Here is an 18,326-nt window from a genome sequence, read left to right as displayed (position 1 = left end):
TATTCCTAGTTTCAGATACAAGAGTGGTACATGTATACAAATAGGATGATCACACTCAGTAGATTATAAGCTTTGTAATGATACCTTACAAGAGACCTTTTGCATGAAGCATATCCCAGTTACAGTATATTCACTAATTATCATATTTTTATAAAACCATATAGACTGCACAAAGTACCTACCTCTGTTCCCCTTATGTTACCCAATTTCTCTTTAGGAGAGAATTCTACATAGGCCCAGAGGATAGGTCGCTGCCCCTTCATCCTGGGGGTTTAGAACTACTGAAATTTAGTGTCATTTGTCCTGCCCTGGTCCCCAGAAAGTTGGAATTATTATTATTTATGCAAGGTATTACCTTGATACTAATCTAAGCATAAATTCCTTTATTAAATCCAAAGGCCATCTGGTATTTATACAGTTGCTCTAAACGTGCCTAAAAAGCCTACCTTCAAACAGTAACAAAACATTTATAAGCATTTGATCAAGATGCTTACAAATGGGCAAAACCCAGGGGTGCTTAGGCCCACATTAGTCAACTCCAACTCAGTCAGACACATATTAGCAATGAACCCTTTAAGAGTTTACCATTTTATACCCTTTAACAACAAGTGATGTCATTGCCACTTACTGACTTCATCTAAACACCAATTTGAGACAGTTCACTGCTATTTCCAGTCTCAATCCAGATAAGATTTACAACCTCCTTTCTCCCCAAGGCCTTTTTTCTCTCTTCCTCTCCTTCTTGCTTGTATGTGGAGTGGGAAGGTCCATGTTGGCTCTTTCTAAAACAGAGTGTCTTACTGAAAAACATCTGCAGTCACCCCTGTCAGAAGCTTTTAATTTTTTTTTAATTTCACGTTATTTCATTAGTTATGTTATCAGACGTCCTGCCTACTTCGTTCCTTCTGGCCTTATAACTCATTACTTTTAGGGCCTTTCTTTACAACACACATTTCTTTAACCAAACTTAAATTAACTTTAATCTTCCAATTTTATATTTATCCTACAAAGGACATACATGCTGTGGGCTGGAGGGTTGGCTGCAAAGAAGGCTCTGCTGGTGATGAGGAGTCAGGACTCCTTCCTCCAGCTGCTTGAGAATGTAACAGGATCCCCGGGGTGCAGCCTGGGACTGTGGGACCGCTGTGCCCCCTAAACTCTCTCCAGCCTGGGCTCTCTCTCACAATGCCTTGCTAGTGACCAGCAGCAAACCCCTCCAGGTGCTGCTATCACTCAGTACAACCACCTGTGGAGACCCACACCCAGCTATATTGCATGAATGCTCCCAGAGCCACTAATGAATCACACAGAGAAAGGCACCAGCTGAATCCCCCACCAGCTCCCAGCACTGTACCCCAGGAATATACTGTCTTACACTGCTCAAGACGAGCAGTGCAAATTTATTAATTGGTTCACCACTTCATCAATGGATAGTGGACATACACCAGCTTTTGCAAAACCTGAGCAGATTTACCACACACTTCAGGCAAACTCACTGGTAAATATAAACAGTAAAACAAATTTATTGACTACAAAAGACAGTTTTTAAGTGATAGGCAAAAAGTCAGAGTTAGTTACCAAAATAAAATAAAATTAAAATAAAATATAAGCACGGAGTCTAAACTCTCAACCCTATTAAACTGGGTAACATCTAAATTAAGCAGGTTTTCTCACCCCACTGGATATTGCAGTCCTTAATATACAGGTTTGTCCCTTAAACCTGGGCCAGTCTCCTCTGTTGGAGTCTTGTCTTTCTTTGTTGCTTGCACTGTTGTTGGGTGAAGGAGAAAGGCCCCGCGTGGGCCCCGTGTGTTCGGTTTTATACCCTCAGTCCAGGTGCTTGGAAAACGCAAGTCCAGGCATTTCTGGGTGTATTGCTGAGTCTCCAGGCAAGGTTGAGCAATTCCCCTGGTGTGGCCTCATGCAGGTGAGTCATTGCATTGTAGCTCCCTTGCTGGACATACCCCACCCGGGTGTTGGTTACTTTCCTAGCTGTTGCCTCTGGGGAGCTAGTATCTGGCTGATTCCCCAACTTACAGCATGTTTTAGTGACAACCATACAACACAATTCTCATAACTTCATATGCATTAATGATGTACATGTATGGATAGAGAAATGACTTTCAGCAGATCATAACTTTTTCCCTGATACCTTCAGGCTTTATATGTAAGATCACAATAATATATAAATGAGGAATATGGGGGTTATAGGGTGCTCCCCCAAGGTACATAGCGTCACACAGAATTCCCCAGCATACAGCCCAGCTGCTTGAGCTATATGTTGGGGCCAGAAGATCCTTGGCTGTGATTGGATAAATTGGGCCCAGTTCTGCCATTGTTGACGTCACTAAGTCTTTTGTCTTTGACCTTACTGAGAACAGGGGCTGGCTCCCTGTGTGTACACAGAAATATCCCGGGAATCATCCTTGCTGGGAAAAGACTATTGGGGCTTTAACTAGACAGGAGTGGGTTAGTTTGGATAAACCAAGATCTGACTAAGAGCAGCTAGAGGAATCAGTGGATACTGAACTCTGCCAAGGGCACAACCTTGTGTAGCTCTGGCCGGTGCGATGTGACAGGAACCAGGTGAGAGAGAGCCATCTTTTACCAGCACTCCTGTGTTAAATGTCTAGTGGTGTACGCTTCCAGAGGGACTGAAAACAGAACTGTGTTCAGATTGAAACACAAGTGTTGACAGTTGGTTTTGGTTGAAAGCAGCTTCATGAATTTATTTATGGGCAGAAATTGAGAAGTAGAAACAGACTGTACACCTGTGGAAGTAAAATTACAGAAGCCAGGTGGAAAGCAGGGTTCTAGAATTCAGGAAATGATCATGAAGTTGCAAAAGCACTAGTTGAATGTGAAACACAGGTTCCATAAAGAGCTTCTCATAGTGGACATGCTTTCAAGAGCACCAGACAATAAGTTTGAAGTACAGTACATATGACTCAAATGATGTGCATTTCCAAAACAATGTACAAGCTGAAATGGAAAAACACAAGATGTTCCAACCTTACAAAAATATCAGAGTAATTAAATATGAATGGCTAACAGAAAAAGCGTTGGCACTACCAGGCATAAAAATGCTTTGGGATGTCTGAGATGTCTGTTGTATATGATGATGGAGTGGGGTATGACAATTTCCTTTGTATAGAATCTCAAGTCAGAAATGCTGACCACAGTCTGGTGCCCATCTGGGTATTGAGAAGTATAAGAACCAAGCCAGAGAGGTTTTTCTTTGTCCAGACTTGAGCGTTGCTATCAAAAGTGAAGTGAAGTGTGAAATCTGCTATAAATACAGGAAGTAGAATGCAAAAGTACCATTGAAACTAAATGTGACTCCTGGTACTCTTTGGTTCAAGGTTGGCACAAATCTCTTTGAAGTGAACAAGAAAGATTACATTTTATTAGTGGACAATTCCTTTTTTTTTTTTTTTTTTAAATGAGCTTTATTTGCTCAGTACATTGAGTAACAATAGAACAACACGTAAATCTTAGTTCTTTTGACATGGGATTCCATATGAAACAATAGTAGATGATGGTTCATAATTCACAAGTGGCCTATGTCACTAATTATCTTGAATATATCAATTCAAGCACACCGCATCAAGCCCTTAGTGTGTACTGTCAAAAGGAATAATAGAAAAATGATTACAACTAATAGAGAACTTGATGGAGTCAAGGAATCCATACTTAGTATTGTTAGACTATCTCAAGATACTTCACAGTATTTATTGGGATTATCAGTTCAGAGAGTTATAAACACAAGGAATGCCAGTATCTAACAAGCTTTTTAAGCCAAAGACTATTAATCCTGACAAAAGAAATGCTACTATATGCCGGGAAATGAGAATAGAAGCAATAATACAAGAAGAATGCTGAGGAGTTCTCCTGTTACAAACAAGAGGAGAGTATTAGATTTCAAACAAAGTGGTTAGCAGGCTAGCGACTTGCCAAGGTAACAGCTATGCATCTACATCAGTCATACTTCATAACCTCCCTGAGAGTAAGTCCTACAGGAGGAAGAGAAGATATCTAAACAAAAACAAGAACACCGACTCTGTTTCTAGAAGACATCCAGAATGTTACTGATAGTTTTTGTACGTTGACAGAAGGAATAGATGCCTGACTAATGGCTTGTCTACACTGGCAATTTACAGAGCTGCAACTTTCTCGCTCAGGGGTGCGAAAAAACACTCCCCTGAGTGCAGCAAGTTTCAGCGCTGTAAAGCGCCAGTGTAGACAGTGCACCAGCGCTGGAAGCCATGCCCCTTGTGGAGGTGTTTTTTTGTTTTTTTGTTTAAAGAGCGCTGGGAGAGCCACAGCAGAGCTTTAGCGTTGCCAGTGTAGACTAGCCCTTAGTGAATAAAAATGAAAAACTTGTGGAGCTGCAAACAGGCTCCAGATGGTGGATTCATCTCAGTAGACATACAGGCCATAGCAAAAGGGTGGTTAGTGAACAAGTCAGCCAGATGATCAGAAAGCCACCGAGGTTCAGAGATGGTAGTTACCGATGGCCAATAAGAGGCAGAATAATCCTCTCATCTGTTAGACAACCTGAACCAGGCTATCTTGACCTCCATCCTAGATATCTTTGTGTTTTATTTAATTGGCTGAATTAGTTTATGGTGGTTTTTGATATGTTTTACTTGCATTTGATTATTTTAAACAAGGGAAGATATATCAATAGCCTGGAACTATGTGACAGGGTTATTAATTTTTTTAACCCTAACCCATGTCACATGACTGGGAATGGTAATATGTTGCCAGCGCTCCTATGTGTCACACCTTTATTAAAGTGACTGAACTCATTTGGGTTTAAATTTTCTTTGCCCCCTTTTTCTAGTTAAGGCAGATAATGTAAGGATTCATTAGACTCTCCGCAAATGAAACTAATTAGTTGAAAACAGAAATATATCTAATCCAAAAACTGACTCTCTGACCTTCCCATTGTTTGGGAAGTGAGTTAGAACTGTGCCTCCCTCCCCAAACAAAAGAAAACAAAACCAACCATTATTTACCTGGAATCAAAATCACTACAGAGCAGGGTGGATTTGATTTAAATCAACAAGCATATGATTTTTTGAATTTAGTTAAACATTCAAGTTTTTTAAAATCTGGTTTGTTTTTGTTAAAATTGTTTTTAACTAAAATAGTTAAATGAAATATTTAAAAAACAAAAATGAAATCGAATGTGTCAGCCAGGTGAACATGAAAAACTTAAAATATTGGCTTCTGCAGCTAACTCAGTTGTCTTCACCTTCATTTTCCTGTTTTCTTTCATAATCTGGAAAAGAAAAACAAGCTTTCCTACTTTTTTCAGGTCTCAAACGATTTCTCAATTTGGAATGAATTAGTCCAAAGGAAGAAAATATTCCTTCTACACCAGCAGAAGAAGCTACTGCTATGAAAAGTGAGATTATCACTTCAACAATCTCTGAATCCAAGTGCTTAAGTGACTTCCACCAGTTCACTGGTGTGACTTTCTTTAAAACATCATTAGCAAAAGTATTTCTTGAGTGGTTCTTCTTCCCAAACTGGGTCTCTTTTATGGCCTGCTGCCATTATAGGTTTTCCCTTCTAGTGAGAGAATGGTATGGTAGATCTCAAATCAATGAAGGCTACACTCAGAAAGACCTCAAGACTTCTGGAATATGCTGCTCAAACAGTTTCACTTTTGTTTCTATTGCCTGTCCCTCCCTTCTCACATTTATCTCTGGACTTCTTCTCCTTGTCCAGATCTATTCCGCCCCCAACAACCTTCTATTCATGGAACTTTTTGAAACTTTGCACTTTTAGAGAGAGGAAAGATATTGACTCTGTGTACACAAATTTGCAGAGGGACAATAGGGTTGAGGTCTGTTATTTCTCACCTCTATATATTATTTATTTATTTAAAACCATTTTTGCTGTTAACAAGCATGTTATCTCTGGAGAGACAAATCCACCGTTTGAGAACTGCAAAACTAAGCATCTCTGATGGTATCTTCTATACTGAGCACTGAGTCCCATTGGGTAGCTAGAAAGATTAACCTAAATAATCTACACAGAAGCCCCTGGGAACTCATAAGATTGGGTCCCTAATCCAATGTAGGGTAGAGGTGGGTGGGCTAAGGCTAATTGGCATCCCTGAACAGGTGTGTTTTGAGGAAGAGCTTGGAGGAGAAGAGGGTGTTCACGCTAGGCATTCAGGTTCCCAGGAGGGATAGGGATAGGGACATAAGCACTGGTTGTTCTTGCTTCTTGAGTCCTCCAGCCCACCGAGTCTGACTGCTATAACACAATCCCCAGAGCTCTGGCTACTTTGTAGGAAACCAAGTAGCTTGAATACTAGTTGTTTCCTGGAGGAGGAGGAGACTCTGAAACTTTACCATAGCTCTGGCAAATTGCTGGGGCACCAAATTGCGACAGTTGGCAGGTACGTGCACCATACAATGAATTTCATGCAATGTTATCTACTTCAGAAGGGAAAAAGTGTGAGCCAATGCTGCTGGTATTTCAACCTGCAGTTTCAGAGAGTCTAAACACTTCAGACTTTAAATATTAAGAGGCTACTACAACTCCCATAGAAGTCAGTGGCAGTCTTTTTTGTTAAGTTTAATGGTAATTGGATTAGTCCCAAAGTCAACCTTTTAATATCCCAATCACACAGAAAGGAAACCAGTCATGTCCTGTAGTGTTCTTTTCTGGAGTTTGGGAATAGATTTTAATAGATCTGTTTCCATAGCAATCTCTAATTCCCATCTACCCCCTCCAGTTCTCCACTTCTTTTACAGATACTATACCATACTTTAGCTAATGTTCCTACAGGGGCCTTTCTTGGATAACTGTCCAATAAAGCATGGATTTTGATTTGTGTGTCTGGAGCGAAGTAAAGGCTCACTGGCGTGGCACCTCCTGCTGGTTGTCTTGGGAATTAGCTCTCTAGCACTCAGAGCGCCTCCGGGTGGCCGGTGACTCACCTGCCGCTGGCCCCCCATGTTCCTCCTGGACCCCTTTACCTCAGGGTTCTGCCCCAGCAGTACCCCCATGCTCTGGATCTCCCCTCCCAGGGGAACCCCCAACCCTCTCACCCACCTTGCCTTAGTGACTACTGCCAGTCGTCATCTAGCCCCACTCACTGGGGTAAACTGCAGTCTGTCATGGCCACTCATCATTGGCAAGGAGGTTGGACCAGCGGCCTCTGCCTATCTCTGGGCTGCACCTCCCAGCCCCAGTACCTTTACCAAGGCCTCAGCCTGGGGAGTTGCCAGGCTGGAGTTCCCCTGCTCTGCTCCAGGTACCCTTTTCTCCCCAGCAGCTAGGTCCTTCTCTCTCCACAGCTAGAGAATGACTGACCCAGCACCTCCCTGAGCCCTTATAACAGGGCCAGGTGTGGCCTGATTGGGGCGTGGCCCCAGCTGTGGCTGCTTCCCCAATCAGCCTAGCCCTTTTCTCTCAGAAGCAGGATGACTGCCCCGCTACAGTACCATAATGAATAATTTCCCTACTTCTTGATTATCTCTATTGTTGAGATGAACACTTATACTGCTATCACCTTCCCCGCTTCTGAACCAAACTTGAGGAAGCCCCTTAGATCAGCACTGCCACCGGGAAGAGGCTGGGTTTCCTAAAGAGCTGCTTCATTGCTGGGAAAGTGACATGGCTCATTGCCACTGTCGTTCCATAACTCATGTGAGAGGTGAAAAAACACAGTGAGAAAGGAGAAGAGTAGGAAGAGAAAGGTGACCTAGGCTGAGGGGAAGGGCAGAGAAAATAAAGGAAGGAAGAGTTAAGGTCAAATCAACCATACACTCCATTCCATGCAAGCTGAAAACGTCTTAGTTTTGTCCCTGAAAAGCTTTTCAGCCTGGAATCCCCTTTCAGTCTTATTAGCATCCAGCATGTACAGTAAACTCTGTTTAAAATGTTTGACTTGTGAAAAGCTGGGTTTAATTCTTTCCACTGACATGATGCTATGCCCAGGTCTCTGTCAAGCCCTTCCCTTGGGGCACAGTTCATACAAAAACCCCACACAAAGTAACACAAAACAAAGCTATCCCCCTGATCTACACAAAGGCAGGGGCCCAGATAGGGTGACCACTTGTCCCGATTTTATAGGGACAGTCCCGATTTTTGGGTCTTTTTCTTATAGAGGCTCCTATTATCCCCTACCCCTGTCCCGATTTTTCACACTTGCTATCTGGTCACCCTAGGCCCAGAGGACCTTCACTCTGTACCTCTCTCTGCTCCAGGACTAATCACAAGAGCCAGCCTCCCTCCTGCATATCTCCCACTGAGTTGGCTCAGCCCTTAACAGGGATCACACCTGTTTTCTCTCCAGCTAGGTCTGATAATTTAAAAAAGCTGTGCCCCGGTCCCCTTGCCCTTAAGGCTATAGGCTAGTGTTTGGTGCATTGGCTTCGTGATGAGTATACAAGTGTACAAATATCTATGGTATTTCTATGGTGTCTATCATCTTGGTATTTAAATACACCTCTACCTCGATATAACGCAACCCGATATAACACGAATTCGGATAGAACGCGGTAAAGCAGTGCTCCAGGGGGGACGGGGCTGCGCACTCCGGTGGATCAAAGCAAGTTCAATATAACGCGGTTTCACCTATAACGCAGTAAGATTTTTTGGCTCCCGAGGACAGCGTTATATCGAGGTAGAGGTGTATTTATGCTTATGTGCATCTAAGGAGACTAGAACTAAAGTGCAGGTTTCAGTTATGTCATAGTGGTTCTCTTAAACTGCCTAAACATGGGAAAGTGCTCAATATTGACTGAACACTTTATGAGAATATGATGAATTGGATAGTATCTGCCCAGGAATTGTATTATGTCATTTGAAATGACTGATAGATTGGAAAGCGTGAGTAAGGAAGGAGGATTCAGATATGGTCTCTTTAAATTTAATGTCCTAGAAACAGGTTATGAAAAATTGCTGGTAACTACCCTGACCTCACCAGCCAAGGCAATGGAAGCCTAATTAGCATCTAGAGAATTTCAGCTAGGAAAGACAGAAAATATGCCTAGTGTGAGGTAGAGGGGTGTGTTTGTGAGAAGAATGCTAGTTACAGATTAAAAAAAATAAAAAAGTGAACTTTACTTGGATGTCCAAGTAGGCTAAGAAAAGATCTTCATAAAAAGATGACATCTAACTAGGTTCAAAGAAGCTATTGAAATCAAGCTGGAAAGGGATAGGAAATGGACATCATTCAATTCACTCAAGGAAACTGAGCCCATATAATATTGAATATGGCCCCAGTCAGTCAGTGCAGGTCATCATGCCAGCATGGGGTCCCACTGAACTCAGATTCCATATGAGCAAATCCTTTCTGCAGGATTAGGTTGTTAAAACTGGAAATATGTCTATTTGCTCATAAGCAGTGCAGGTAATATTGCCTGTAGTTAAGGCTGCCAGACATATCTCATTATAAAATCTGGTTTTCAGTTGCTTAGAACTTTGCCACACTTAAACAATTTGGGCTGAAATTTTCCAGGATATCTGCCTCAGGCTGATTTGTTTTAGAAAATTTCAGCAAACACGGGTCAGCCGTTTCTCCGAGTGAGTGCCATAGAAAGGCCCAGAGGAAATTATGATTATGTATTCAGAGCAGGGTTTGAATACTATGCAGGAAATAAGGCATGAGGGCATATTGAACAATGAATAATATAAAACAGACTATTGAATAGCCGCTCATTCAAAGAGCACAGTCCATCCTGGGCACTAAATGAGGCAGGGGTCCTGGGGGAAAATACAATGTGATTATGTAATTAAAGACTGTATCATAAGGCATACACAGAAGAGGGCTGAATTAAGGTTGCACAGGCAGCCTTACTGCTGCCATTTCCTAACCTTTGGGTGTGTGACTTTGCAGCATTAATATACTTTTAATGCTGTTTTGGGACTGTTATTGGAAAGAAACATCCCTCCCACTCCCCTACATACAAATATGAATTGTTCCATGGCTGAGTCAAACAGCAGGAGATTTCAAATTATTCAATTACTGTACCTGGCAGGCCAGCAAAGCCAATAATGAGCTTGAGACATGGAGGCTTGAACTGTGACACAGTGCCCTGCTAAGGGTCAGAAAAGGAGTTGGACAGTCTGGAGGAGAGAGACCCTGAACTAATGCTTTTCTCTTTTCTGTAACCTCAAGGGCTTGGGGCCTAGTTGGACAAATCTATGGACTCTTAGATGTGGATATGCTCTGAATACCATCGGTTTTTGTTTTAAAAAGAATGTCCCTTGTTTAGTTAAGGTCTTTGTGGTCTTAGATTGTTTTGGGTATATTCATATATAGCCCAGAGGATTAGTACAGTGGAATCCACTTAGTGATGTGAAAGTCCATTGAGTTGCATTGTATTAGTTTGGGACTATAGTGAGCTTCCCTATAGCAGTTGATTGTAATGAGTTCTATATTAGATTGTTTTTAAAAAACTGAGAAGAAGGTAGAGTGTAATAAATAGAACTCCTTGACCTGCTTTGAATGTACAGTGCCTAGCACTGTAATTACGATGGGGAAGTTGTGCTAAAAATTAGCTTCTTTGCCTACCTTGTTATGCGTTAGTCCACAAATTCATAGCATGGTTCACAAACTCTGAATCCAATGTATATTTTCTATGAGAATCAAATATCCCTGACCTGAAGAACAGCTCTGTCTCTGTCTTGAAAGCTTGTCTCTTATACCAACAAAAGTTGGACCAATAAAAGTAGGGGCTGTCAAGCGATTAAAAAAATTAATCGTGCTGTTAAACAATAATAGAATACCATTAATTTAAATATTTTTGGATGTTTTCACATCCAAAAATATTTAATAAATTTCAATTGGTATTCTATTGTTTAACAGTGCGATTAATCGCGATTAATTTTTTTAAGTGTGATTAATTTTTTGGAGTTATTCGCGTGAGTTAACTGCGATTAATCGACAGCCATAAATAAAAGATATTATCTCATCCACCTTGTTTCTCTAAGATCCTGGGACCATCACAGCTACAACACCGCAAACAAATATCCCTTTTAGTATGTTGGAAAATCATTTTCCTTACAGATAAATTAGCAATATGTTACAACAATGGCAAATGACATTTACACAAGTAAATTACCTTGTTATTACTTCCTCCACCATTACAGTGGCTAGTAACCAAACACAAACTTTATGTTAAAAAGAAAATTTTGAAAAACCTCCTTAGAAACAATACTATCTGGGATTTTCCTCTCCCTTCATTTTAGTGACCTTTGCCCATGAAAATGGGCTCTTTTTTTCTGAAGAGTTTATCTTGCTTCTTAATTCCTCATTTGTACTCAGACCTGTTTGACCGGATAGTAACACCCCCAGCAACCAACTGATCAGAATATTACATAAGGAGTTATTAGTAGGATCCATATGATTGTTTAAAAATACTACTACTTATTTTTGTACCAGTGCCGCTAGTAATAAAACAAGGGAAGCAAAATTCACAACAAAAATCACACACCATTTAATGCACTGTAGTAATTTCAAGTGGGATTACAGTGGACAGATCCCCATCCTGTAAACTGTGTCCTCAAGCCATCTTGGTTCTCACCTTCTCATAATCCTACCCAATTAGAATTTCTATAGTGCTTTGCATCAGAGGATCTCAAAACATTATGCAAATGTTACTGTATTACCACTCTCAAAACTGCAAAATAAGCATACAGTAGAACCTCAGTGTTACAAACACCTCAGGAATGGAAGTTGTTCGTAACTCTGAAATGTTTGTAATGCTGAACAAAATGTTATGGTTGTTCTTTCAAAAGTTTACAACTGAACACGGACTTAATACAGCTTTGAAACTTTACTATGCAGAAGAAAAATGCTGCTTTTAACCATCTTAGTTTAAATTAAACAAGCACAGAAACAGTTTCCTGACCTTGTCAAATCTTTTTTTAAGCTTCCCCTTTATTTTTTTAGTAGTTTACATTTAATACTGTACTGTACAGCGTTTGCTTTTTTTGGGTCTCTCCTATCTGATTACGTACTTCCAGTTCCAAATGAGCTGTGTGGTTGACTGGTCAGTTCTTAACTCTGGTGTTCATAAATCAGAGGTTCTACTGTATCACACTTCTAAAGATTGGAAAACTGAGGTACAGAGATGTTATGCAGCTTGTCCTGCATCCCATAGGAAGTCTGCGGCCGATCCAGAACTTCATCTAGACTACCATTTCTCAAATGCGGCCACCGTGGCCTCATGCGGCCACCAGGGAGTTTCCCTGCGGCCACAGCAGTTTCCCGTGCAAGGGGGAGGGGAGAGAAGCATCAGCCCCTCCCCTTCCTCCCTCTTCCTCCTGCATGTGCTGCCTCTCTGGAGACACAGGTGGGACACACAACTCTTAAGGAGCAAGATGAGGCAGCGCGGAGGGGGTGAGAAGGTGAGCAGCGAGGGTGAGGAGGCAAGGAGCGAGGCGAGCAGCGGGCAAGGGGGTCTGGGGGGGGGAGCGAGGAGGCGAGCGGCAAGCCAGCAGCAGGGTGAGCGGGTGGGGGGGGGGAACTGGCTGCGAGCGGGGGAGGCAGGAGGTGAGCAGGGGAGTGTGTGAGGAGGCGAGCGGTGAGGCGAGCAGCAGGCAGGGGGATGAGGAAGCGAGTGGCAGGGGGGCCCTGGTGGAGGAGTAAGGAGGCGAGCCACGAGCCAGCAGCAGGGTGGGGAGGGGTCTGTCTGTGAACGGGGGAGTGAGGAGGCGAGAGGCGGGCAGATGGGGGAGTGAGGAGGCGAGTGGCGGGGAGCACCCTAGCAGAGGAGTAAGGAGGCGAGCGGTGAGCCAGCAGCAGGGTGACAAGGCAGGCAGGGGGGTATGGCTGCAAGCGGGGGAGTGAGGAGGCGAGCGGCGGGTGGGGGGAGTGAGGAGGTGAGCAGTGGGCACATGGGCAGTGGGTGGAGCCCCTCTTTGGGGAGGCTAGCCCCCAACTCCACCCCTTCTGCGTGCGCTCCCCCCCGCAGCCGGAGCCCCTAGCCCCCCTGCACTGAAGCCACAAACCCAGAGAAGTCCTGAGCGCCCCCGCGACTGGAGAGACCCCGGGCTGGCTGAAGCCCCAAGCCCCCCCACCTGCCTGGAAGAGCCCCGGGCCAGCCGCAGCTGCAGCCATGCCTCCCTTCCCCTCCCCTCCCCTTCCCACCTCCCTACCCCACCGTACCCCAGACCCAAGCCACCCAAATATGTTTTTCATTATTATTTGGATTTCTATTATGTAAAAGCCTTTTTAAATTTACTTCAGAATAGTTATACAAACAACCACTTTTACCAAAAAAGCAAAAGAAACAATAATGAAAAAGACAAGAACGTGCAAAGCACCTTATTTGTGTTTCTATTCTGTTAGGTCCAGTAAAAAAATAGAGATAACTGTGCATGATTTTTTATTATTGAATCTGCAAAAAAAAAAAAAACCGCAAACCTTACATAAATATATTACAATGATTTGGATGTATATATTTGCTTATTACTTTATTTATTTTTCCTAAAGTTAATAATTTTAAGAAAAAGTGTAAGTGCGGCCACCAGCAAGAGTTGGTGGCCACACTCTGAGGCCACCAAAAAATTTGTTGCGAGAACCCCTGATCTAGATGGTCTAACTTCCATACTCACGTTTGAGCCATAAACTGGGAATTTCAGTAGTGCTTAAGAAAGTTAGGGAACAGGTCCCATTGACTTTCAACATATCAAAATCTCTCCCCAAATCCTTCTAGTTTCCCTGTTAGGCACCTGATCTGCATTTCCTTAATTAGGGGAAAGAATTTTGAACTTTATGGGAGTTTTGCCCTAGTAAGGATTATAGGGTCAGCCCCCAAATGTTTGCCTCCCCTCCCCCCCCCCCCCAGGAGATATCTGTCTAAGACCATGTCTACAATAGGAGCTCTTTACTGGACTAGGAATACCAGTATATGATACTGGCAGAACTCCTAGTGTGGATGCAATTTATGCTAACAGAACTGTGCTTTTGTAAGTATAGCATATTCCATCATCCCCCAAGCAAAACAAGCCATACCCGTAAAGTGCAATTTTACTGGTATAACTGAACCTACACTAGGGGCTTCTGCTGGGACAGCTGTATCGGTCAGGGATCACATCACCTCACACTCCTGATCAACACAGCTATGCCAACAGAAGTCTGGAACGTAGGCAAGGCCTAAGCTTTCCATTCATTTCCAACTCCATTTCTTCTAATAAATCCATTGGCTTCTTGTTTCTGGTTCAAGGAGAGCTCAGCAAAGAATTTTAAAAACATTGGTGTTATGCCTTTTTTTTATATAGAAGGCTTGAAAGGCTTTTTAAAAAACAAAAACAAAAACCAGTAGGTAGTGGGGTGGGTATTCTTGTTTTTTGTCTTAGAAATATAAGGAATGTCAAGTCTGGTCTTCCCTGGTTTTGCTGATGGACTTCTTGGTGGGAGATCTCACAAGTCAACTGAAGATGTGGAAGGGTTAAATCTTTAACCAATAGATTGTGTTCATTAAGTATTAGAGTCAAGTAAAGACCCTCCGGACCTTACTAGAGCAAAACTCCTATAAAGTTCAGAAACCACAAACGAAGAAGTTTTAAACAGTTTGGCATTTAGAATCCCTTTCTTTTGTTCCTCTACTTCCCATCTCTTGGATGTCATAATTTCACTAGGGCCTTGTCTGTATGAGAAAAGTTGCATCAGTGAACTAAACAGATGTGGTTAAACTGGTGCAACCTGCTCATGTAGACCAACTTAAGTTTGTTTTTTTTAAACAGAGTAATGGGTAAATATTTAGATTAACCTTTTTTGGAGGAATTCTATGCTTTTTGCTATTTCTAATTAAGGAGCAAGCAGCATAGTAGCAGAAAATAGTAAATTCCATAAGAATTTAAAACATATTTAAATTTCATAGAATTCATGTAATAAGAATATTGTCATTAAAATTCTTGAAGATAACCCAAAATGTAATGTGTGGCTATAAATTAGGCTGGAACTGAGTGACTAGGTTATAGGACTTGTGGAAAATTTTCCATCAAAAGTGCTTTTCGAAGGAAACTTCAATTTTTGATTAAATAGTTTTTCACAAGTATTGTCTTTCCATGGAAAAATTTGACTTTTTGTCAAAAAAGAATTTTTTTTAACAAAAAGGTTAAACTTTTGGCAGGAAAACCCATTTTCTGACCAGTTCTACTGTCACCTTTCATGAAAAATTCTCAAACAAAATTCTGCTAAAAAATATTACATAAATAGTTATGTTTTCTGTATTTCTTTTTCTCATACTGTGTTGCTGCACAAAGACATGACTTCTGTTTTTCAGAATACTTCTGTTTCTCATTCTTATTCCACACCTGTAGTGAAGTGGTCAGATTCTCCTCTTTTACTCCTGTGGAATCCATTCACATATGGTTTAGACATATGTAACTGTATCAGAGTAGAATATAGCCCATTATCTACTATTTGTGACTTGACAAAGAGCTGGTGTGTGAAAATGATTATGAAGCCACAGAAGGAAATACGATTTTTCAGATAGGGACGAAATAGCCAGCACGAGCCAATGAACTCTTGAGAAACAATTTTCATACAAGTATCAGAGGAGTAGCCGTGTTAGTCTGGATCTGTAAAAAGCAACAGAGAGTCCGGTGGCACCTTTAAGACTAACAGATGTATTGGAGCATAAGCTTTCGTGGGTGAATGCCCACTTCGTCGGATGCATGTCAGGACTCTCTGTTGCAATTTTCATACAAGTATTTGTAGTAATAAGTTAGGAATCAGAAGTCCAGAAAAATTTGACATAGCCAGATTTGATTCTAAATGGAATGTTTCTTGGAGTTTTCCAGCGGGTCCGCTTGAAAGGCTAGATTTTTTTAACGCTAGGGTCCCATTTTGCAAAAATCCCAAGGCTTACCACCATGCCGATACACACTCCTTCTTCATGTGCTGCTTGGTAGCAAGGGTTATGACTTGTTGTTGCTCAAATATTACTTTTGAGTGTTTCCTTGGCTTTAGGTTATTAATATGGCAGGTTTTATTTCAGACTTTGATAAATATTTTAAACAGATTGTAGGAATACCATAGAAGAAATCTTAATATAAAATTGTGAAGCCTTCAAGAGGGTAATATTTAAAAAACAGAAAATTTCCAGAACAAAGAACTGTTCGGGAAATTTACATCTACACGTTGTGGCTGGCTTCTGTTATTTATAATGAGATTAATCTACCCACTGGATCAAAACAGCCTAAGAGGTTGGACCTTGAGCTGAACTTTGGCTGGCTTAAGCCCAGTTCTGGTTCAGGCTATGAAAAGTGAAGCAAGTGGAGCTCATGGATTGAGGAATGGCTCCAAACAATGGGTCTAATTAAAAAACAACAACACACCAGTAGGGGATCCTCGGTTCATTACAAGCACACCCGGATCTCCAGGCAAAATCACTGTTTGTGGTGGGCATGCCCCATTTCATCTTTGAGACTATCTTTAGCAGCTGCCGGTTTGTCAGCCTGTCTCCATAATCATGATTGTTCTGTTAACTGCTGACTTGTCATTGGAAATACCCTATGACTGAACATCACAAATGTCTGGTAGCATTATAGTCACTAGGCATAGCAGATGTTGTGGGGAGCAGAGTGAGGCAATCATTAAGATAGCTAGGCCATAGTTTTAAAGGTTGAGAGGAGGACTTTGGAGTAGACTTAGAGTTTGACTGACACTGTGTGCGTGATTTCTTTTTAGTCTGCACTATTTAGATGGTGGGCCTCTGCATGCTGCACTAGTTGCAGCTTCTGAGGAAACTTTCAGGGTCCACCTCAGCAGGAGGCCAGTCTGGAGATGACAAGTGCATCATAATAAACTTGCTATGGGTCCCAGATCTGTTTATGTCGTTTCCTTGGTCAAAAAGAATTAGATCTAGAATCTGAAAGTTTCAGGCACACAATATATATGCACATGTGTGTACACAATTATTATTGTAACCCACACTTAGATTGTAAGCTCTTTGGGGCAGGAGCTGTCTTTTTTTTTTTTTTGCACAGCACCTAGCACAGTGAGGTCCTAGTCTATGACAGTATTCTACTCCTGGGGGAATTCTGCGCCACAGGGCATGCACAGAATTTATGTCCCCTGCAGATTTCTTTGCTTCCCCGCAGAAGAATGACTTTCTGATGGGGAAGCAAAGAGAAGCCACAAGAGCGGTCATGCGACCCTCTCCAACAATATGTTTCAGGAGCCCAGGGCAGCCGGCAGAGCAGTAAATCCTTGTGGGACAGGAGGCGGGACTGGGGAAGACCTAGCTGGTGGATCCTACCTTGCGCCAGGCTCAGCTACTAGTCCCGGCTGGGCTGGGGAGGACAGGACTTCCTCTTCCCTTGCACGGTATATGGAGCCTGGTCAGACCCATCCCCAGATTTCTCCCCTGGGTGAAGGAAGCTCTGCAAACTCCTGCCCTACCCCTGCTTCCTACACCCATTGCTCCTCAGCTGCAGGGGGAGGGATCCCTGTATAGGGAGCTGCTCCCCCATCTGCCCAACCCCCGTGCATTCAGACCTCCTCATACCCAGACCCTCCCGCCTCACTTCACCTCCCTGCACTCAGAATCCCCTCCCCCCCCCGATGAGCCCCACTCCCCTGGCTGTAAGGCAGCAGGAGGTAGAGTAGAAAAGGGCTGCCACTACCAGCATATAGAGTCATCATTACTGGGCTGGCTACTAGCCAGTCCTAGGACTATGATTGCCAGTAGCAGCTACTCTTAAAAAGCGTGTGCTGTTGGCTGAAGAAAGCATTGGTCCTCCAGCCCTACCCCCAGTGATCCAGCACTGTCTGTTAGGGCTGGCATCTTTACCTTTCATGTGGTGGGGAAGCATTTAGTTAATCTGAAATGTACCCCCAAAGTGTTTTCATTCTTTCATTGTATTGGTGTACATAACACAATTGTTATAGCAATGACAGTAAATATTCTTAATGAAGACGTACGAAAGACGCTTGAAATGCAGAGTGTGGATTTTAAATGATTTTATGCCATTTTTCTTTCAAGACATATTTTTTAAAAAATGAATTTTGGTACTGAACGCAATAATATCAAGAAGACTATGTAATAAATGCCAAGTTATTGAGCAGACATTGATTGTCCCCAGAAGTTTATTGTAAATGAAACAGCACTTACTGTTCTTTGGTATTCCTGGAATTGTTACTATAATTGGAAACAAGAGTTATGAGTTAAGTGTAGCAAAAGAGCAGTGAGTTGAAAAGCAATAGTTCTGACTTATTATAAGATTTACAAGAAGCCAGGATAGGCTTTTATTTTCCTTTCACATTTTAAAGCGGCGGTACAATTTTTATGATTCATTATATATGCGCTTGTCAGGATTTTTAATTTTATGGCTTCACA

This window comes from Emys orbicularis, chromosome 8, assembly GCF_028017835.1.
Source record: "Emys orbicularis isolate rEmyOrb1 chromosome 8, rEmyOrb1.hap1, whole genome shotgun sequence".
In the NCBI taxonomy this organism is placed as follows: Eukaryota; Metazoa; Chordata; order Testudines; family Emydidae; genus Emys; species Emys orbicularis.
This window is presented reverse-complemented; position numbering follows the sequence as displayed.